Genomic DNA, 24,453 nt, shown 5'->3' on the forward strand with positions numbered 1-24,453 from the left:
AATAGAGAGAGTTCATGGGGAAGGAGGGTCAGCAGACAGGTACCCAGAGGGGCATTTGCAGTCTTGAACACAGAGGAGGGGCTCAGGAAATGAGGTATCAGGAAGTGACTTCACTTCCTTGACGACAGACCCCAACAGAACTCGGAACTCGGTAACCTGGCACCCACATTCTATACACAGCCCCTTCCCCAGCTCACTTGGCCACAGGCAGAGTGAGATGTTGTGCTGTATCCCGAGGTCCCGGGGCCGTAGCCCCAGGAAGCCCTGTGCTGAGAGGCTTGTCCAATGCTTCCGGCGCTGGTTCAGCCCTCGCCCTGGACCCCTGTGGCCGTCTGGGAGGAGGTCCCCAAAGGTAATGTCAGGTGGCCCAGAGGAGGTTGGGCAAGGCCAGGCCAGCACTATGAGCCTCCCTGGGTGACTGCACCCCCTCCTCCTGAGTGTGTGGGGAACGGGGACATGGGACACCCTCCCAGGGCAGGGGCAGAGGGTGGGGGGTTTATAAACCTGCTGGTCCTGGTGTGTTCACACCTCAGGTCTGGCTGGAGGGTGAACGGGGACTGCCGGGGTGGCAACCACCACCCTGTCCATTAACCCTGGGCCCTCAGGCTGTCTTCTCATGTCCTCCCTGGGGTCAAGACTGGCCTCCAGCCCCTGCCCTCCTTGGGGTTCACGGTACTGTCACTGTGTATCTCTCCCCTGTCCTGTCCTAGAGTGAAGACACATCTTCATTGAGCTCAGATGCCACCCACATGGTGTGGCCTCTCCCGGCACGCACCCTGAAGAAGCGGGTGGAGCACCTGGTGCCTGCTGTCTTGGGTGGTGACCAATCTTATGTCCACCTGTTTCTGTCAAGCTACAAGAACTTTGCCAGTCCCCGGCATGTGCTGCACCTGCTTTTCCTCAGGTGAGCACTCAGGCCCTGGATCACACAGTGCCACTAGGCCGCCTCCCAGCTGTGAGTCTTAGGACTGTCACCACACCCCTCTGAGCCTCAGTTTCCTCCTGTGTTCAGTGGGTGGTCACAGGAACAAGCTCCAGTGGGTCCACCATGGAAAGTGCTGCTCCTGAGTCTAGCCCTGTGGAAGGTCTGCTGGAGGGGCCGCGGTCGTCCTCATTCAGGATTCCTGACACCCCCACGAGGAAGTCTCTGTCACCCCCTCACTGACCTCGTTGACTTGGGCTTCACTGTTTTCACATTTTTACAGGAAATTTGAGATTCTATCTGTAGGCTTCTGCGTGAATTCAAAGCAGGGAGACCAGAGGCGGGCAGTGCGGCTTCAGGTGCACCCAGATATCTTGGGAGGAGTTGGTTGGGGTTCATTCCTTCAACAATCATACGTGAAGCCACACTAGGTGCAGTCCCTTTCTGGGCACTGACTATGATCCAGTGAACCGAGGAGACTGCATTCCCTGCCCTCCTGGGCTTCCATTCTAGTCAGAGGTGAGACAGTCACAGTAGACATGAGAAGCAGGTAGTGCCACCATGTGGTAGATTTGACACACTCCTGACCTCTTCTAGGTATGGAAACATGATTTCTGATTGTGACGGGGATGGGGAATCCCTGGAGCAGCTAAAATGGTAAGTGGAGTTTAGGTGCAGAAGGAGGGGCTCCCATCTCCACACAACTGCGTGTAGTCTGCGGGGGCGTGTGGGTGGGGGGCTGGCAGAACTCTGGCTCTCACACATCTTATGATTCCTGCTACAGGGCTGAGGGCTCAAGGCTTTCCCTGCAGGGAAAGGAGTCAAGACGGCTGGGGATGTGGTCCCAGGCACCGTAGGGTGTGCGAGAGGCTGGAGAGCAGAGTGAGCCCAGAGAGAATCCATCCCCTCGCCCTCCCACCCAGCCCTGCCCACACCCCCAGAGCCCGTGCTGAGCCAGAGCAGGAGGTGTGCAGAGCATCCCGCTCACACTCGGGGCTGGAGCCTCCATGGGGATGCTCAGCTGGTGCTGAGGGTGCAGAGTGTGGTCAGGGCCAAGAGATTGCTGTCACTGGGAAAAGGATATGCAGATTTTCATGCCGACACTTGGGCAGTACATTCACGTGTGAGCTCAAGTTTGGGCTTTTCCAAGGGCCCTGGGTAGGCCAGGGGAGCAGCGCCTCCCTCTGTTTCCTCATTTATCAGATATTGCTGGACACCTCCTGTTTGCCAGTGAGTAATGCCCAGAGCAGACAGCACCCTCCTGGGGTGGACAGGTCATTCCAGCAGGGATGGGGCAGTGACACAGACAGAGGAGGTTGTCAGGTTTCCCTGAAGAAGGGAAACGTGGTCACATCAGTGGTTGAAGGCTCCTCCCATGGAGGCTTTTGCCAGCCCCTCCTTGGCTGCCAGGCCTATCTTGTGCCAGAACTGCCATACTGGGGGTGGACATTGGATGGGCTGGTCTATGGACAGGCACGGGCAGAGGGTACTAGACTGCAGCTCACTCAGGGGAGCCTTGGGAGGGCAGCATAGAGGGATAGGCCAGGCCTCTGATGCTGTTGCCCACCTGTCTCCCACAGTGCCATGTCCTCTGTCTTAAAGATCTGGCTGGAATTCTATTCCACCGATTTCCACGAGCCTCCTGAATTTCATTCTTTGAAGTTTCTTTCGGCCTATGTACATATCAGTATGCGAGGTTCAGAGGTGGAGCGTAAGGCTGATCTTCTTCTGGCGCAGCTGGAGAAGCTGGAGCACCTGGAGCCTAGTGAGGCGGAGACTGAGGGTGAGGAGGAAGAGGGTGGGTGCCTGTGCGGGTTTGGGGAGGGGCCTGGGCTGGGCCACACAGAGCAGAGTTTCCAGAAGCAGGCTGGGGACAGGGGCACTGAGTACTCAGAACAATCATACAGTGTTCTGCAGTGTGGGGAGACTTCCTGAGGCTGGGCCTCTGGACTTGGGCTTCTGGAAAGACAGTGTCATTGGATGAGACATAGAAACTCACATTGATATTTTCAATTGTTGTCTATCCAGTTCCAGCTTCTGCCCAGGCTGAACAACTGTCCCAAGAGCTGCTGCCATGTTCGGCTCGAGTTCCAGCTCCAGCTCAACCTCCACTGCCAGAGGCAGAGCGAGAGCAAGATCCAGAGCCCAAGCCAGAGCAAGAAGTAGAGCAGGAGCAAGATCCAGAGCAAGAGGTAGAGCAGGAGCAAGATCCAGAGCAAGTGGTAGATCAGACGCAAGATCCAGAGCAGGAGCAACAGAAAGATCAAGAGAAAGATGAGGAGAAAGAGCAAGAGAAAGAGCAGGAGAAAGATCAAGATCCAGAGGTAGAGCTAGAGCAACCTGACATAACCGTTCCTGAAACATCAGAAGAATTAGAAGAAACACCAGCACCCAGGGGAGCCCTGGCTCCAGAGCTCCCACAAACACCCTCACCAGTCCCCACTCCAGATCTGTTCTTGCCCTTCCTTGACGCTGTGCTTCTCCTCATTTTTGTCTCTGTCCTGCATCTCCTCAAATTTTTTCATCTTTTATTTTCAATAATATCCCTTGTATAAAATAAAGTGTTTTTAATATTTTCAAAATTACCATTCAGTGGCATCAAGTACATTTTTAATATGGGGCAACCCTTACCACCATCTAGTGGTCGAACAGCTTCATCAACTCTCTAGCCATTAAGCTGTCAATCCCCATCCCGCCTCCCCTGTCCCTGACTACCACTCCATTTTCTGTGTGTGTGAATTTACCTATCGTGGATTGTTCCTATCAGTACGGTTAAATGTTATGTGGCCTTTTGTATCTGGCCGCATAATATGAGAAAGATCTGATTAATTTTCATTTTATGTTTTTAGTAAGAGGAAAATTACAGAAAAAGCAAAGACTCTATGTAGAGACACAAAGCCCTGATAGTTATTATTGCCATAATCTTGAAATAGGAACTACTGTTGAATGACCAGAGAGCCAGAAGCCACTGAGGAAAATGCTGACTTTTCCTGGTCCGAACAAAAACCAGAATAATGTCAAAAGGTGAAAAGACAAACCCCAGACTGGAAAATTCTTCATGGGCAGAGAAAGGGTAGTATGCATCCTAGTTGTACAAAGAGTTCTCATTTATCCATAGGGACAAAGGACATATTCCTGCAGTTCCACAGGGAAGCAATTCACATGGCCAGTAAATGTCAGACATCCGCGGCCTCCCTAATGATTATGCACCGAAATTTACTCACTATTCAGATAGCATTTGCCCCATCAGATGGGCAGGTCTGTATGTCTGGTGACCACCAGCTCTTGTGAGAATGAAGGAAGAAGAAGTCCCAGCAGATGCCCCAGGAGATGTGTCCATAGATACCCCTGTCGCAGGAGCCACTCAGCAGCTCCTACCAAAATGCCCACGTGTGTCCATGTGCCGGGCAGCAGTGATGCTAGGAAGTTACGCCACCTATATATGTATTCTCCCTATGTTAATCAATAGATTCAATAAAGCTAAACTTGAAAAATTCCAAAGAGTGATGTTTAGGGGACTTGTCAAATAACCTCAAAGTTAATGTGAAAAAAAATTATGTGCAAAAATGGCCCCCAAAATGTTCAAGACATAAGAAGAACAATAATAATAAAAACAAAGAGGTAATTTGCTCCATCCAATAAAATGTATTGCAAAGGAACATACTTGAAAGTGCATGAGATTGGCAAAGAATAAGCGAATAGTTCAGGGGAATAAAAGTTTGAATTTTGAAACAGATTCTGGTATATGTGGAAAGGATTCAGATTACTTAGGGGAAAGCACTTCATCATTACAGGGATTGAAATATTATTTATTTGGAAATTAAATCCAGTTATGCTTTTGCTAGGTACCGTTCACAAAAATAAATCTGAAATGAATTACTAACTTCAATATTTTGCAAAAATATTAAGCATTAGAAGAAAGAAAAACACATAATAATTTCCACAGAAGCCAAAACTACTTTTGAGAAAATGTAAGACTCATAAATATCAAAACACTGGATAAAATAAGATTTGACCATACGTATTTGTATATCTCAAGATAGAGAAAAATGTGTTATGTGAATGTATTGTGAATTTAGAAAATCAAAAAGAATTCATTAAAAACCTATTACAAACAAGACGACTTAATAAAATAAAATTTACATGTTGCGATTTAGAAAAATTCACATATAAAATTAATAAATGTCTTATGTAATAACAATAACTATCTAGATTACATTACGCAAATCAAGATTCCATTTTCAATAGCCACAAAATTGTTAAAATATTTGGCATAAAGCTAACAAGAACTCGACAAAGCCTGTTTAATTACGTGATTTAAGCATTAGAACACTCTTAAAACATACATACACAAACGATAGAGAAATGTCAGAGATATTTTCTTGGCCAGAAAGCCACATGATCCTAAGGATTTTATTTTCTCCTAAGTTACTTTATACGTGTGTCATGATCACATTAAAAATAGTCTCATTTGTTTCTTCACCTAGAACAAAATAAGATGATTATAAAATGTTGATGAAACATTAATCGTTCATCAGAAAAAAATGAGGAAACAAATCAAAAGGGAGGGGTAAGTCTACCAGAGATCGAAAATATTTTTTTATAAATTCTTCATTATCAAGAACATATGGAATTTGTTTATAAGTAAATATAAAACCTAATGAAAAAGAATGGAGAATTCAAAGAGATACCCAAGATTTATAGAAATTTAGTATTTAAGAAAGATAGCATTTCAAATCACTGGTGAAATTATGCTGCTACTAATGTAGCAGCAGTTAACATGGATTGCATAGCAGCAATTAATAAAGCAAAGCAAACTCAAACAAAAGGTAAATGCCACCAACTAGGTCAAAAGGACACGACAGAAAGTAATTACAAGCTATAATAGTTAAAATGGGTGATCAATAATGTTTCAATTTAAAAAAAAGCAAAAGAAATAAAAAACCTCTTAAACTAGGATAATATCATTAATACAATGATGTGTGAAAAAATGAGATGGAAATGACCAACAAAATGAAATAAAAATGAACAAAATATATGAACAATCTAAGAACACAAAAGGAAATTTAAATTGACATCAATACTTAATTAGGTGCTTAAAATCCCTCATAGAGAACTATACATTTAAAATATATTGAAATATACAAGACTTCACCTATTAGATTTGCAAAATTTAATTTTTTGATAACAAACTTGTTAGTGAGACTGTGGGGATACAGGTATTATAATACATTGTGGTGGAATGCAAATGGTAGAGCCCATAAGGAGCAGAAACTCGCAAAATTTAGCAAAATTATACTTGGATATTTACTATTTTACACTGTAACCCAATAGTCTGGAATCTATATCATATGTAACCTTGAAAAATTATAAGGTGAGGTGTCGACAAGATTGTTAATATGACAATACCTATTACTAAGGGTTGGAAACACCCCAAATTTTCATTCATAAGGTTTGCATGAATAATTAGGGTGCATTTTTACAATCATGATTTCTAAACACTGAGTGTAAAATGTTATTGAAAAAACGAACAAACTGAAGACAATGAAGAGATGTACATGTTCACAGATGAGAAAATAAGTAGGGAAAATATATCAATTCTTCCAAATAAATCTATAAATTTTGTTTATATGTAAATAACAGTTGACATTTTTTACGCAATTTGATAAACTACTAATTCTATATTTCATACGGTTGAGTAAAGGCATAGAATGGACCAAACGGCTCTGGTTCTTCTCTGCAGATTGTGTTCATTTCCTACCATCTTCAGGTAGCTTCCTAATCTAGAATATTCTGAGGGCCTCCTAGATCACTTTCCTCTCTTAGAATGTCAGGCACTCGATAGCACGTCTTCTCCTCTTTCTTATCCTGGGATCATCTCCCAAGCCAGGGTGCAGCTGAATCAGCTCTTTCTCCAGCTCTCGGCACCATGCTTGGCATATGGTGGATACAAACAGAGAGAACAGAGGAGACAGAGCACAAGACTCTAGAGACAGGCGTGTTACAATGACATTTAGAAAGTGACACCTTCTCACTTTTGATCCTGTATTGGTTAGAAGTGAGTCACTAAGTCCAGTCCACACTGCAGGGCAGGGGATTACGTGAGGATGTGTGCAGCAGATGGTGGGGACCACTGGGAGCCCCTGAGGAGTCGCCAACCACACAGACAGAGATGTGGCACTTGAGTCCAAACCTAAATACACACGAAGCCATTGTGAGGTTTTATGGAGGAAAGCAGTATGTGAATGCATGAAATTCCAACTGTCGCATGGTGCAGACAGGGAAAACAGACCAAGAGCAAAAGTGACATTTTCAAGATTATATGACAGGAACCAGACCTGTCGTTAGTCGTATTCCATGCTACCTTCCACACCGTCGTGGATTTTATCTCTAGTCTTGTTTATTAGCTGCATGTGACACCGGCCATAGGTTTCAGAGATGTTTTCTCACACATGCCTGATGCCATCCCTAGGAAGAAGATGCTAGAAAGATCCCCACTGTGCAAAAGGGGAGACTGGGGAGGTCATGAGAGTGACAATGGCTTGTCCAGGGTCACATAAAGTGATAAGAAGCAGGAGCTGGGGATGAACCTACGTGTATCTCCTCCGAGCTGTGACGCTGGCTGCACCCAGGCCTTGCACAGGGGTGTGGTCAGGCAGTGTTGGTGGAAGTGTGGGCAATAGAGAGAGTTCATGGGGAAGGAGGGTCAGCAGACAGGTACCCAGAGGGGCATTTGCAGTCTTGAACACAGAGGAGGGGCTCAGGAAATGAGGTATCAGGAAGTGACTTCACTTCCTTGACGACAGACCCCAACAGAACTCGGAACTCGGTAACCTGGCACCCACATTCTATACACAGCCCCTTCCCCAGCTCACTTGGCCACAGGCAGAGTGAGATGTTGTGCTGTATCCCGAGGTCCCGGGGCCGTAGCCCCAGGAAGCCCTGTGCTGAGAGGCTTGTCCAATGCTTCCGGCGCTGGTTCAGCCCTCGCCCTCGACCCCTGTGGCCGTCTGGGAGGAGGTCCCCAAAGGTAATGTCAGGTGGCCCAGAGGAGGTTGGGCAAGGCCAGGCCAGCACTATGAGCCTCCCTGGGTGACTGCACCCCCTCCTCCTGAGTGTGTGGGGAACGGGGACATGGGACACCCTCCCAGGGCAGGGGCAGAGGGTGGGGGGTTTATAAACCTGCTGGTCCTGGTGTGTTCACACCTCAGGTCTGGCTGGAGGGTGAACGGGGACTGCCGGGGTGGCAACCACCACCCTGTCCATTAACCCTGGGCCCTCAGGCTGTCTTCTCATGTCCTCCCTGGGGTCAAGACTGGCCTCCAGCCCCTGCCCTCCTTGGGGTTCACGGTACTGTCACTGTGTATCTCTCCCCTGTCCTGTCCTAGAGTGAAGACACATCTTCATTGAGCTCAGATGCCACCCACATGGTGTGGCCTCTCCCGGCACGCACCCTGAAGAAGCGGGTGGAGCACCTGGTGCCTGCTGTCTTGGGTGGTGACCAATCTTATGTCCACCTGTTTCTGTCAAGCTACAAGAACGTTGCCGGTCCCCGGCATGTGCTGTACCTGCTTTTCCTCAGGTGAGCACTCAGGCCCTGGATCACACAGTGCCACTAGGCCGCCTCCCAGCTGTGAGTCTTAGGACTGTCACCACACCCCTCTGAGCCTCAGTTTCCTCCTGTGTTCAGTGGGTGGTCACAGGAACAAGCTCCAGTGGGTCCCCCATGGAAAGTGCTGCTCCTGAGTCCAGCCCTGTGGAAGGTCTGCTGGAGGGGCCGCGGTCGTCCTCATTCAGGATTCCTGACACCCCCACGAGGAAGTCTCTGTCACCCCCTCACTGACCTCGTTGACTTGGGCTTCACTGTTTTCACATTTTTACAGGAAATTTGAGATTCTATCTGTAGGCTTCTGCGTGAATTCAACGCAGGGAGACCAGAGGCGGGCAGTGCGGCTTCAGGTGCACCCAGATATCTTGGGAGGAGTTGGTTGGGGTTCATTCCTTCAACAATCATACGTGAAGCCACACTATGTGCAGTCCCTTTCTGGGCACTGACCATAATACAATGAACCGAGGAGACTGCATTCCCTGCCCTCCTGGGCTTCCAATCTAGTCAGAGGTGAGACAGTCACAGTAGACATGAGAAGCAGGTAGTGCCACCATGTGGTAGATTTGACACACTCCTGACCTCTTCTAGGTATGGAAACATGATTTCTGATTGTGACGGGGATGGGGAATCCCTGGAGCAGCTAAAATGGTAAGTGGAGTTTAGGTGCAGAAGGAGGGGCTCCCATCTCCACACAACTGCGTGTAGTCTGCGGGGGCGTGTGGGTGGGGGGCTGGCAGAACTCTGGCTCTCACACATCTTATGATTCCTGCTACAGGGCTGAGAGCTCAAGGCTTTCCCTGCAGGGAAAGGAGTCAAGACGGCTGGGGATGTGGTCCCAGGCACCGTAGGGTGTGCGAGAGGCTGGAGAGCAGAGTGAGCCCAGAGAGAATCCATCCCCTCGCCCTCCCACCCAGCCCTGCCCACACCCCCAGAGCCCGTGCTGAGCCAGAGCAGGAGGTGTGCAGAGCATCCCGCTCACACTCGGGGCTGGAGCCTCCATGGGGATGCTCAGCTGGTGCTGAGGGTGCAGAGTGTGGTCAGGGCCAAGAGATTGCTGTCACTGGGAAAAGGATATGCAGATTTTCATGCCGACACTTGGGCAGTACATTCACGTGTGAGCTCAAGTTTGGGCTTTTCCAAGGGCCCTGGGTAGGCCAGGGGAGCAGCGCCTCCCTCTGTTTCCTCATTTATCAGATATTGCTGGACACCTCCTGTTTGCCAGTGAGTAATGCCCAGAGCAGACAGCACCCTCCTGGGGTGGACAGGTCATTCCAGCAGGGACGGGGCAGTGACACAGACAGAGGAGGTTGTCAGGTTTCCCTGAAGAAGGGAAACGTGGTCACATCAGTGGTTGAAGGCTCCTCCCATGGAGGCTTTTGCCAGCCCCTCCTTGGCTGCCAGGCCCATCTTGCGCCAGAACTGCCATACTGGGGGTGGACATTGGATGGGCTGGTCTATGGACAGGCACGGGCAGAGGGTACTAGACTGCAGCTCACTCAGGGGAGCCTTGGGAGGGCAGCATAGAGGGATAGGCCAGGCCTCTGATGCTGTTGCCCACCTGTCTCCCACAGTGCCATGTCCTCTGTCTTAAAGATCTGGCTGGAATTCTATTCCACCGATTTCCACGAGCCTCCTGAATTTCATTCTTTGAAGTTTCTTTCGGCCTATGTACATATCAGTATGCGAGTTTCAGTGGTGGAGCGTAAGGCTGATCTTCTTCTGGCGCAGCTGGAGAAGCTGGAGCACCTGGAGCCTAGTGAGGCAGAGACTGAGGGTGAGGAGGAAGAGGATGGGTGCCTGTGCGGGTTTGGGGAGGGGCCTGGGCTGGGCCACACAGAGCAGAATTTCCAGAAGCAGGCTGGGGACAGGGGCACTGAGTACTCAGAACAATCATACAGTGTTCTGCAGTGTGGGGAGACTTCCTGAGGCTGGGCCTCTGGACTTGGGCTTCTGGAAAGACAGTGTCATTGGATGAGACATAGAAACTCACATTGATATTTTCAATTGTTGTCTATCCAGTTCCAACTCCTGCCCAGGCTGAACAACTGTCCCAAGAGCTGCTGCCATGTTCGGCTCGAGTTCCAGCTCCAGCTCCAATTCCACTGCCGGAGGCAGAGCAAGAGCAAGATCCAGAGCCTAAGCCAGAGCAAGAAGTAGAGCATGAGCAAGATCCAGAGCAAGAGGTAGATCAGACGCAAGATCCAGAGCAGGAGCAACAGAAAGATCAAGAGAAAGATGAGGAGAAAGAGCAAGAGAAAGAGCAGGAGAAAGATCAAGATCCAGAGGTAGAGCTAGAGCAACCTGACATAACCGTTCCTGAAACATCAGAAGAATTAGAAGAAACACCAGCACCCAGGGGAGCCCTGGCTCCAGAGCTCCCACAAACACCCTCACCAGTCCCCACTCCAGATCTGTTCTTGCCCTTCCTTGACGCTGTGCTTCTCCTCATTTTTGTCTCTGTCCTGCATCTCCTCAAATTTTTTCATCTTTTATTTTCAATAATATCCCTTGTATAAAATAAAGTGTTTTTAATATTTTCAAAATTACCATTCAGTGGCATCAAGTACATTTTTAATATGGGGCAACCCTTACCACCATCTAGTGGTCGAACAGCTTCATCAACTCTCTAGCCATTAAGCTGTCAATCCCCATCCCGCCTCTCCCTGTCCCTGACTACCACTCCATTTTCTGTGTGTGTGAATTTACCTATCGTGGATTGTTCCTATCAGTACGGTTATATGTTATGTGGCCTTTTGTATCTGGCCGCATAATATGAGAAAGATCTGATTAATTTTCATTTTATGTTTTTAGTAAGAGGAAAATTACAGAAAAATCAAAGACTCTATGTAGAGACACAAAGCCCTGATAGTTATTATTGCCATAATCTTGAAATAGGAACTACTGTTGAATGACCAGAGAGCCAGAAGCCACTGAGGAAAATGCTGACTTTTCCTGGTCCGAACAAAAACCAGAATAATGTCAAAAGGTGAAAAGACAAACCCCAGACTGGAAAATTCTTCACGGGTAGAGAAAGGGTAGTATGCATCCTAGTTGTACAAAGAGTTCTCATTTATCCATAGGGACAAAGGACATATTCCTGCAGTTCCACAGGGAAGCAATTCACATGGCCAGTAAATGTCAGACATCCGCGGCCTCCCTAATGATTATGCACCGAAATTTACTCACTATTCAGATAGCATTTGCCCCATCAGATGGGCAGGTCTGTATGTCTGGTGACCACCAGCTCTTGTGAGAATGAAGGAAGAAGAAGTCCCAGCAGATGCCCCAGGAGATGTGTCCATTGATACCCCTGTCGCAGGAGCCACTCAGCAGCTCCTACCAAAATGCCCACGTGTGTCCATGTGCCGGGCAGCAGTGATGCTAGGAAGTTACGCCACCTATATATGTATTCTCCCTATGTTAATCAATAGATTCAATAAAGCTAAACTTGAAAAATTCCAAAGAGTGATGTTTACGGGACTTGTCAAATAACCTCAAAGTTAATATGAAAAAAATTATGTGCAAAAATGGCCCCCAAAATGTTCAAGACATAAGAAGAACAATAATAATAAAAACAAAGAGGTAATTTGCTCCGTCCAATAAAATGTATTGCAAAGGAACATACTTGAAAGTGCATGAGATTGGCAAAGAATAAGCGAATAGTTCAGGGGAATAAAAGTTTGAATTTTGAAACAGATTCTGGTATATGTGGAAAGGATTCAGATTACTTAGGGGAAAGCACTTCATCATTACAGGGATTGAAATATTATTTATTTGGAAATTAAATCCAGTTATGCTTTTGCTAGGTACCGTTCACAAAAATAAATCTGAAATGAATTACTAACTTCAATATTTTGCAAAAGTATTAAGCATTAGAAGAAAGAAAAACACATAATAATTTCCACAGAAGCCAAAACTACTTTTGAGAAAATGTAAGACTCATAAATATCAAAACACTGGATAAAATAAGATTTGACCATACGTATTTGTATATCTCAAGATAGAGAAAAATGTGTTATGTGAATGTATTGTGAATTTAGAAAATCAAAAAGAATTAATTAAAAACCTATTACAAACAAGACGACTTACTAAAATAAAATTTACATGTTGCGATTTAGAAAAATTCACATATAAAATTAATAAATGTCTTATGTAATAACAATAACTATCTAGATTACATTACGCAAATCAAGATTCCATTTTCAATAGCCACAAAATTGTTAAAATATTTGGCATAAAGCTAACAAGAACTCGACAAAGCCTGTTTAATTACGTGATTTAAGCATTAGAACACTCTTAAAACATACATACACAAACGATAGAGAAATGTCAGAGATATTTTCTTGGCCAGAAAGCCACATGATCCTAAGGATTTTATTTTCTCCTAAGTTACTTTATACGTGCGTCATGATCACATTAAAAATAGTCTCATTTGTTTCTTCACCTAGAACAAAATAAGATGATTATAAAATGTTGATGAAACATTAATCGTTCATCAGAAAAAAATGAGGAAACAAATCAAAAGGGAGGGGTAAATCTACCAGAGATCGAAAATATTTTTTTATAAATTCTTCATTATCAAGAACATATGGAATTTGTTTATAAGTAAATATAAAACCTAATGAAAAAGAATGGAGAATTCAAAGAGATACCCAAGATTTATAGAAATTTAGTATTTAAGAAAGATAGCATTTCAAATCACTGGTGAAATTATGCTGCTACCAATGTAGCAGCAGTTAACATGGATGGCATAGCAGCAATTAATAAAGCAAAGCAAACTCAAACAAAAGGTAAATGCCACCAACTAGGTCAAAAGGACACGACAAAAAGTAATTACAAGCTATAATAGTTAAAATGGGTGATCAATAATGTTTCAATTTAAAAAAAAGCAAAAAAAATTAAAAACCTCTTAAACTAGGATAATATCATTAATACAATGATGTGTGAAAAAATGAGATGGAAATGACCAACAAAATGAAATAAAAATGAACAAAATATATGAACAATCTAAGAACACAAAAGGAAATTTAAATTGGCATCAATACTTAATTAGGTGCTTAAAATCCCTCATAGAGAACTATACATTTAAAATATATTGAAATATACAAGACTTCACCTATTAGATTTGCAAAATTTAATTTTTTGATAACAAACTTGTTAGTGAGACTGTGGGGATACAGGTATTATAATACATTGTGGTGGAATGCAAATGGTAGAGCCCATAAGGAGCAGAAACTCACAAAATTTAGCAAAATTATACTTGGATATTTACTATTTTACACTGTAACCCAAAATTCTGGAATCTATATCATATGTAACCTTGAAAAATTATAAGGTGAGGTGTCGACAAGATTGTTAATATGACAATACCTATTACTAAGGGTTGGAAACACCCCAAATTTTCATTCATAAGGTTTGCATGAATAATTAGGGTGCATTTTTACAATCATGATTTCTAAACACTGAGTGTAAAATGTTATTGAAAAAACGAACAAACTGAAGACAATGAAGAGATGTACATGTTCACAGATGAGAAAATAAGTAGGGAAAATATATCAATTCTTCCAAATAAATCTATAAATTTTGTTTATATGTAAATAACAGTTGACATTTTTTACGCAATTTGATAAACTACTAATTCTATATTTCATACGGTTGAGTAAAGGCATAGAATGGACCAAACGGCTCTGGTTCTTCTCTGCAGATTGTGTTCATTTCCTACCATCTTCAGGTAGCTTCCTAATCTAGAATATTCTGAGGGCCTCCTAGATCACTTTCCTCTCTTAGAATGTCAGGCACTCGATAGCACGTCTTCTCCTCTTTCTTTTCCTGGGATCATCTCCCAAGCCAGGGTGCAGCTGAATCAGCTCTTTCTCCAGCTCTCGGCACCATGCTTGGCATATGGTGGATACAAACAGAGAGAACAGAGGAGACAGAGCACAAGACTCTAGAGACAGGCGTGTTACAATGACATTTAGAAAGTGACACCTTCTCACTTTTGATCCTGTATTGGTTAGAAGTGAGTCACTAAGTCCAGTCCACACTGCAGGGCAGGGGATTACGTGAGGATGTGTGCAGCAGATGGTGGGGACCACTGGGAGCCCCTGAGGAGTCGCCAACCACACAGACAGAGATGTGGCACTTGAGTCCAAACCTAAATACACACGAAGCCATTGTGAGGTTTTATGGAGGAAAGCAGTATGTGAATGCATGAAATTCCAACTGTCGCATGGTGCAGACAGGGAAAACAGACCAAGAGCAAAAGTGACATTTTCAAGATTATATGACAGGAACCAGACCTGTCGTTAGTCGTATTCCATGCTACCTTCCACACCGTCGTGGATTTTATCTCTAGTCTTGTTTATTAGCTGCATGTGACACCGGCCATAGGTTTCAGAGATGTTTTCTCACACATGCCTGATGCCATCCCTAGGAAGAAGATGCTAGAAAGATCCCCACTGTGCAAAAGGGGAGACTGGGGAGGTCATGAGAGTGACAATGGCTTGTCCAGGGTCACATAAAGTGATAAGAAGCAGGAGCTGGGGATGAACCTACGTGTATCTCCTCTGAGCTGTGACGCTGGCTGCACCCAGGCCTTGCACAGGGGTGTGGTCAGGCAGTGTTGGTGGAAGTGTGGGCAATAGAGAGAGTTCATGGGGAAGGAGGGTCAGCAGACAGGTACCCAGAGGGGCATTTGCAGTCTTGAACACAGAGGAGGGGCTCAGGAAATGAGGTATCAGGAAGTGACTTCACTTCCTTGACGACAGACCCCAACAGAACTCGGAACTCGGTAACCTGGCACCCACATTCTATACACAGCCCCTTCCCCAGCTCACTTGGCCACAGGCAGAGTGAGATGTTGTGCTGTATCCCGAGGTCCCGGGGCCGTAGCCCCAGGAAGCCCTGTGCTGAGAGGCTTGTCCAATGCTTCCGGCACTGGTTCAGCCCTCGCCCTCGACCCCTGTGGCCGTCTGGGAGGAGGTCCCCAAAGGTAATGTCAGGTGGCCCAGAGGAGGTTGGGCAAGGCCAGGCCAGCACTATGAGCCTCCCTGGGTGACTGCACCCCCTCCTCCTGAGTGTGTGGGGAACGGGGACATGGGACACCCTCCCAGGGCAGGGGCAGAGGGTGGGGGGTTTATAAACCTGCTGGTCCTGGTGTGTTCACACCTCAGGTCTGGCTGGAGGGTGAACGGGGACTGCCGGGGTGGCAACCACCACCCTGTCCATTAACCCTGGGCCCTCAGGCTGTCTTCTCATGTCCTCCCTGGGGTCAAGACTGGCCTCCAGCCCCTGCCCTCCTTGGGGTTCACGGTAGTGTCACTGTGTATCTCTCCCCTGTCCTGTCCTAGAGTGAAGACACATCTTCATTGAGCTCAGATGCCACCCACATGTTGTGGCCTCTCCCGGCACGCACCCTGAAGAAGTGGGTGGAGCACCTGGTGCCTGCTATCTTGGGTGGTGACCAATCTTATGTCCACCTGTTTCTGTCAAGCTACAAGAACGTTGCCGGTCCCCGGCATGTGCTGCACCTGCTTTTCCTCAGGTGAGCACTCAGGCCCTGGATCACACAGTGCCACTAGGCCGCCTCCCAGCTGTGAGTCTTAGGACTGTCACCACACCCCTCTGAGCCTCAGTTTCCTCCTGTGTTCAGTGGGTGGTCACAGGAACAAGCTCCAGTGGGTCCCCCATGGAAAGTGCTGCTCCTGAGTCCAGCCCTGTGGAAGGTCTGCTGGAGGGGCCGCGGTCGTCCTCATTCAGGATTCCTGACACCCCCACGAGGAAGTCTCTGTCACCCCCTCACTGACCTCGTTGACTTGGGCTTCACTGTTTTCACATTTTTACAGGAAATTTGAGATTCTATCTGTAGGCTTCTGCGTGAATTCAACGCAGGGAGACCAGAGGCGGGCAGTGCGGCTTCAGGTGCACCCAGATATCTTGGGAGGAGTTGGTTGGGGTTCATTCCTTCAACAATCATACGTGAAGCCACACTAGGTGCAGTCCCTTTCTGGGCACTGACCATGATCCAGTGAACCGAGGAGACTGCATTCCCTGCCCTCCTGGGCTTCCATTCTAGTCAGAGGTGAGACAGTCACAGTAGACATGAGAAGCAGGTAGTGCCACCATGTGGTAGATTTGACACACTCCTGACCTCTTCTAGGTATGGAAACATGATTTCTGATTGTGACGGGGATGGGGAATCCCTGGAGCAGCTAAAATGGTAAGTGGAGTTTAGGTGCAGAAGGAGGGGCTCCCATCTCCACACAACTGCGTGTAGTCTGCGGGGGCGTGTGGGTGGGGGGCTGGCAGAACTCTGGCTCTCACACATCTTATGATTCCTGCTACAGGGCTGAGGGCTCAAGGCTTTCCCTGCAGGGAAAGGAGTCAAGACGGCTGGGGATGTGGTCCCAGGCACCGTAGGGTGTGCGAGAGGCTGGAGAGCAGAGTGAGCCCAGAGAGAATCCATCCCCTCGCCCTCCCACCCAGCCCTGCCCACACCCCCAGAGCCCGTGCTGAGCCAGAGCAGGAGGTGTGCAGAGCATCCCGCTCACACTCGGGGCTGGAGCCTCCATGGGGATGCTCAGCTGGTGCTGAGGGTGCAGAGTGTGGTCAGGGCCAAGAGATTGCTGTCACTGGGAAAAGGATATGCAGATTTTCATGCCGACACTTGGGCAGTACATTCACGTGTGAGGTCAAGTTTGGGCTTTTCCAAGGGCCCTGGGTAGGCCAGGGGAGCAGCGCCTCCCTCTGTTTCCTCATTTATCAGATATTGCTGGACACCTCCTGTGTGCCAGTGAGTAATGCCCAGAGCAGACAGCACCCTCCTGGGGTGGACAGGTCATTCCAGCAGGGATGGGGCAGTGACACAGACAGAGGAGGTTGTCAGGTTTCCCTGAAGAAGGGAAACGTGGTCACATCAGTGGTTGAAGGCTCCTCCCATGGAGGCTTTTGCCAGCCCCTCCTTGGCTGCCAGGCCCATCTTGTGCCAGAACTGCCATACTGGGGGTGGACATTGGATGGGCTGGTCTATGGACAGGCACGGGCAGAGGGTACTAGACTGCAGCTCACTCAGGGGAGCCTTGGGAGGGCAGCATAGAGGGATAGGCCAGGCCTCTGATGCTGTTGCCCACCTGTCTCCCACAGTGCCATGTCCTCTGTCTTAAAGATCTGGCTGGAATTCTATTCCACCGATTTCCACGAGCCTCCTGAATTTCATTCTTTGAAGTTTCTTTCGGCCTATGTACATATCAGTATGCGAGGTTCAGAGGTGGAGCGTAAGGCTGATCTTCTTCTGGCGCAGCTGGAGAAGCCGGAGCACCTGGAGCCTAGTGAGGCGGAGACTGAGGGTGAGGAGGAAGAGGGTGGGTGCCTGTGCGGGTTTGGGGAGGGGCCTGGGCTGGGCCACACAGAGCAGAGTTTCCAGAAGCAGGCTGGGGACAGGGGCACTGAGTACTCAGAACAATCATACAGTGTTCTGCAGTGTGGGGAGACTTCCTGAGGCTGGGCCTCTGGACTTGGGCTTCTGGAAAGACAGTGTCATTGGATGAGACATAGAAACTCACATTGATATTTTCAATTGTTGTCTATCCAGTTCCAGCTTCTGCCCAGGCTGAACAACTGTCCCAAGAGCTGCTGCCATGTTCGGCTTGAGTTCCAGGTCCAGCTCCACTTCCACTGCCAGAGGCAGAGCGAGAGCAAGATCCAGAGCCCAAGCCAGAGCAAGAAGTAGAGCAGGAGCAAGATCCAGAGCAAGAGGTAGAGCAGGAGCAAGATCCAGAGCAAGTGGTAGATCAGACGCAAGATCCAGAGCAGGAGCAACAGAAAGATCAAGAGAAAGATGAGGAGAAAGAGTAAGAGAAAGAGCAGGAGAAAGATCAAGATCCAGAGGTAGAGCTAGAGCAACCTGACATAACCGTTCCTGAAACATCAGAAGAATTAGAAGAAACACCAGCACCCAGGGGAGCCCTGGCTCCAGAGCTCCCACAAACACCCTCACCAGTCCCCACTCCAGATCTGTTCTTGCCCTTCCTTGACGCTGTGCTTCTCCTCATTTTTGTCTCTGTCCTGCATCTCCTCAAATTTTTTCATCTTTTATTTTCAATAATATCCCTTGTATAAAATAAAGTGTTTTTAATATTTTCAAAATTACCATTCAGTGGCATCAAGTACATTTTTAATATGGGGCAACCCTTACCACCATCTAGTGGTCGAACAGCTTCATCAACTCTCTAGCCATTAAGCTGTCAATCCCCATCCCGCCTCTCCCTGTCCCTGACTACCACTCCATTTTCTGTGTGTGTGAATTTACCTATCGTGGATTGTTCCTATCAGTACGGTTATATGTTATGTGGCCTTTTGTATCTGGCCGCATAATATGAGAAAGATCTGATTAATTTTCATTTTATGTTTTTAGTAAGAGGAAAATTACAGAAAAATCAAAGACTCTATGTAGAGACACAAAGCCCTGATAGTTATTATTGCCATAATCTTGAAATAGGAACTACTGTTGAATGACCAGAGAGCCAGAAGCCACTGAGGAAAATGCTGACTTTTCCTGGTCCGAACAAAAACCAGAATAATGTCAAAAGGTGAAAAGACAAACCCCAGACTGGAAAATTCTTCATGGGCAGAGAAAGGGTAGTATGCATCCTAGTTGTACAAAGAGTTCTCATTTATCCATAGGGACAAAGGACATATTTCTGCAGTTCCACAGGGAAGCAATTCACATGGCCAGTAAATGTCAGACATCCGCGGCCTCCCTAATGATTATGCACCGAAATTTACTCACTATTCAGATAGCATTTGCCCCATCAGATGGGCAGGTCTGTATGTCTGGTGACCACCAGCTCTTGTGAGAATGAAGGAAGAAGAAGTCCCAGCAGATGCCCCAGGAGATGTGTCCATTGATAACCCTGTCGCAGGAGCCACTCAGCAGCTCCTACCAAAATGCCCACGTGTGTCCATGTGCCGGGCAGCAGTGATGCTAGGAAGTTACGCCACATATATATGTATTCTCCCTATGTTAATCAATAGATTCAATAAAGCTAAACTTGAAAAATTCCAAAGAGTGATGTTTACGGGACTTGTCAAATAACCTCAAAGTTAATATGAAAAAAATTATGTGCAAAAATGGCCCCCAAAATGTTCAAGACATAAGAAGAACAATAATAATAAAAACAAAGAGGTAATTTGCTCCGTCCAATAAAATGTATTGCAAAGGAACATACTTGAAAGTGCATGAGATTGGCAAAGAATAAGCGAATAGTTCAGGGGAATAAAAGTTTGAATTTTGAAACAGATTCTGGTATATGTGGAAAGGATTCAGATTACTTAGGGGAAAGCACTTCATCATTACAGGGATTGAAATATTATTTATTTGGAAATTAAATCCAGTTATGCTTTTGCTAGGTACCGTTCACAAAAATAAATCTGAAATGAATTACTAACTTCAATATTTTGCAAAAGTATTAAGCATTAGAAGAAAGAAAAACACATAATAATTTCCACAGAAGCCAAAACTACTTTTGAGAAAATGTAAGACTCATAAATATCAAAACACTAGATAAAATAAGATTTGACCATACGTATTTGTATATCTCAAGATAGAGAAAAATGTGTTATGTGAATGTATTGTGAATTTAGAAAATCAAAAAGAATTCATTAAAAACCTATTACAAACAAGACGACTTACTAAAATAAAATTTACATGTTGCGATTTAGAAAAATTCACATATAAAATTAATAAATGTCTTATGTAATAACAATAACTATCTAGATTACATTACGCAAATCAAGATTCCATTTTCAATAGCCACAAAATTGTTAAAATATTTGGCATAAAGCTAACAAGAACTCGACAAAGCCTGTTTAATTACGTGATTTAAGCATTAGAACACTCTTAAAACATACATACACAAACGATAGAGAAATGTCAGAGATATTTTCTTGGCCAGAAAGCCACATGATCCTAAGGATTTTATTTTCTCCTAAGTTACTTTATACGTGTGTCATGATCACATTAAAAATAGTCTCATTTGTTTCTTCACCTAGAACTAAATAAGATGATTATAAAATGTTGATGAAACATTAATCGTTCATCAGAAAAAAATGAGGAAACAAATCAAAAGGGAGGGGTAAGTCTACCAGAGATCGAAAATATTTTTTTATAAATTCTTCATTATCAAGACCATATGGAATTTGTTTATAAGTAAATATAAAACCTAATGAAAAAGAATGGAGAATTCAAAGAGATACCCAAGATTTATAGAAATTTAATATTTAAGAAAGATAGCATTTCAAATCACTGGTGAAATTATCCTGCTAGTAATGTAGCAGCAGTTAACATGGATGACATAGCAGCAATTAATAAAGCAAAGCAAACACAAACAAAAGGTTAATGCCGCCAACTAGGTCAAAAGGACACGACAAAAAGTAATTACAAGCTGTAATACTTAAAATGGGTGATCAATAATGTTTCAATTAAAAAAAAAGCAAAAAAAATAAAAAACCTCTTAAACTAGGATAATATCATTAATACAATGATGTGTGAAAAAATGAGATGGAAATGAGCAACAAAATGAAATAAAAATGAACAAAATATATGAACAATCTAAGAACACAAAAGGAAATTTAAATTGGCATCAATACTTAATTAGGTGCTTAAAATCCCTCATAGAGAACTATACATTTAAAATATATTGAAATATACAAGACTTCACCTATTAGATTTGCAAAATTTAATTTTTTGATAACAAACTTGTTAGTGAGACTGTGGGGATACAGGTATTATAATACATTGTGGTGGAATGCAAATGGTAGAGCCCATAAGGAGCAGAAACTCGCAAAAGTTAGCAGAATTATACTTGGATATTTACTATTTTACACTGTCACCCAATATTCTGGAATCTATATCATATGTAACCTTGAAAAATTATAAGGTGAGGTGTCGACAAGATTGTTAATATGACAATACCTATTACTAAGGGTTGGAAACACCCCAAATTTTCATTCATAAGGTTTGCATGAATAATTAGGGTGCATTTTTACAATCATGATTTCTAAACACTGAGTGTAAAATGTTATTGAAAAAACGAACAAACTGAAGACAATGAAGAGATGTACATGTTCACAGATGAGAAAATAAGTAGGGAAAATATATCAATTCTTCCAAATAAATCTATAAATTTTGTTTATATGTCAATAACAGTTGACATTTTTTACGCAATTTGATAAACTACTAATTCTATATTTCATACGGTTGAGTAAAGGCATAGAATGGACCAAACGGCTCTGGTTCTTCTCTGCAAATGGTGTTCATTTCCTACCATCTTCAGGTAGCTTCCTAATCTAGAATATTCTGAGGGCCTCCTAGATCACTTTCCTCTCTTAGAATGTCAGGCACTCGATAGCACGTCTTCTCCTCTTTCTTATCCTGGGATCATCTCCCAAGCCAGGGTGCAGCTGAATCAGCTCTTTCTCCAGCTCTCGGCACCATGCTTGGCATATGGTGGATACAAACAGAGAGAACAGAGGAGACAGAGCACAAGACTCTAGAGACAGGCGTGTTACAATGACATTTAGAAAGTGACACCTTCTCACTTTGATCCTGTATTGGTTAGAAGTGAGTCACTAAGTCCAGTCCACACTGCAGGGCAGGGGATTACGTGAGGATGTGTGCAGCAGATGGTGGGGACCACTGGGAGCCCCTGAGGAGTCGCCAACCACACAGACAGAGATGTGGCACTTGAGTCCAAACCTAAATACACACGAAGCCATTGTGAGGTTTTATGGAGGAAAGCAGTATGTGAATGCATGAAATTCCAACTGTCGCATGGTGCAGACAGGGAAAACAGACCAAGAGCAAAAGTGACATTTTCAAGATTATATGACAGGAACCAGACCTGTCGTTAGTCGTATTCCATGCTACCTTCCACACCGTCGTGGATTTTATCTCTAGTCTTGTTTATTAGCTGCATGTGACACCGGCCATAGGTTTCAGAGATGTTTTCTCACACATGCCTGATGCCATCCCTAGGAAGAAGATGCTAGAAAGATCCCCACTGTGCAAAAGGGGAGACTGGGGAGGTCATGAGAGTGACAATGGCTTGTCCAGGGTCACATAAAGTGATAAGAAGCAGGAGCTGGGGATGAACCTACGTGTATCTCCTCCGAGCTGTGACGCTGGCTGCACCCAGGCCTTGCACAGGGGTGTGGTCAGGCAGTGTTGGTGGAAGTGTGGGCAATAGAGAGAGTTCATGGGGAAGGAGGGTCAGCAGACAGGTACCCAGAGGGGCATTTGCAGTCTTGAACACAGAGGAGGGGCTCAGGAAATGAGGTATCAAGAAGTGACTTCACTTCCTTGACGACAGACCCCAACAGAACTCGGAACTCGGTAACCTGGCACCCACATTCTATACACAGCCCCTTCCCCAGCTCACTTGGCCACAGGCAGAGTGAGATGTTGTGCTGTATCCCGAGGTCCCGGGGCCGTAGCCCCAGGAAGCCCTGTGCTGAGAGGCTTGTCCAATGCTTCCGGCGCTGGTTCAGCCCTCGCCCTCGACCCCTGTGGCCGTCTGGGAGGAGGTCCCCAAAGGTAATGTCAGGTGGCCCAGAGGAGGTTGGGCAAGGCCAGGCCAGCACTATGAGCCTCCCTGGGTGACTGCACCCCCTCCTCCTGAGTGTGTGGGGAACGGGGACATGGGACACCCTCCCAGGGCAGGGGCAGAGGGTGGGGGGTTTATAAACCTGCTGGTCCTGGTGTGTTCACACCTCAGGTCTGGCTGGAGGGTGAACGGGGACTGCCAGGGTGGCAACCACCACCCTGTCCATTAACCCTGGGCCCTCAGGCTGTCTTCTCATGTCCTCCCTGGGGTCAAGACTGGCCTCCAGCCCCTGCCCTCCTTGGGGTTCACGGTAGTGTCACTGTGTATCTCTCCCCTGTCCTGTCCTAGAGTGAAGACACATCTTCATTGAGCTCAGATGCCACCCACATGGTGTGGCCTCTCCCGGCACGCACCCTGAAGAAGTGGGTGGAGCACCTGGTGCCTGCTGTCTTGGGTGGTGACCAATCTTATGTCCACCTGTTTCTGTCAAGCTACAAGAACGTTGCCAGTCCCCGGCATGTGCTGCACCTGCTTTTCCTCAGGTGAGCACTCAGGCCCTGGATCACACAGTGCCACTAGGCCGCCTCCCAGCTGTGAGTCTTAGGACTGTCACCACACCCCTCTGAGCCTCAGTTTCCTCCTGTGTTCAGTGGGTGGTCACAGGAACAAGCTCCAGTGTGTCCCCCATGGAAAGTGCTGCTCCTGAGTCCAGCCCTGTGGAAGGTCTGCTGAAGGGGCCACGGTCGTCCTCATTCAGGATTCCTGACACCCCCACGAGGAAGTCTCTGTCACCCCCTCACTGACCTCGTTGACTTGGGCTTCACTGTTTTCACATTTTTACAGGAAATTTGAGATTCTATCTGTAGGCTTCTGCGTGAATTCAAAGCAGGGAGACCAGAGGCGGGCAGTGCGGCTTCAGGTGCACCCAGATATCTTGGGAGGAGTTGGTTGGGGTTCATTCCTTCAACAATCATACGTGAAGCCACACTAGGTGCAGTCCCTTTCTGGGCACTGACCATGATCCAGTGAACCGAGGAGACTGCATTCCCTGCCCTCCTGGGCTTCCATTCTAGTCAGAGGTGAGACAGTCACAGTAGACATGAGAAGCAGGTAGTGCCACCATGTGGTAGATTTGACACACTCCTGACCTCTTCTAGGTATGGAAACATGATTTCTGATTGTGACGGGGATGGGGAATCCCTGGAGCAGCTAAAATGGTAAGTGGAGTTTAGGTGCAGAAGGAGGGGCTCCCATCTCCACACAACTGCGTGTAGTCTGCGGGGGCGTGTGGGTGGGGGGCTGGCAGAACTCTGGCTCTCACA

The sequence above is a fragment of the Cynocephalus volans genome, chromosome 17 (genome assembly GCF_027409185.1).
Source record: "Cynocephalus volans isolate mCynVol1 chromosome 17, mCynVol1.pri, whole genome shotgun sequence".
In the NCBI taxonomy this organism is placed as follows: domain Eukaryota; kingdom Metazoa; phylum Chordata; class Mammalia; order Dermoptera; family Cynocephalidae; genus Cynocephalus; species Cynocephalus volans.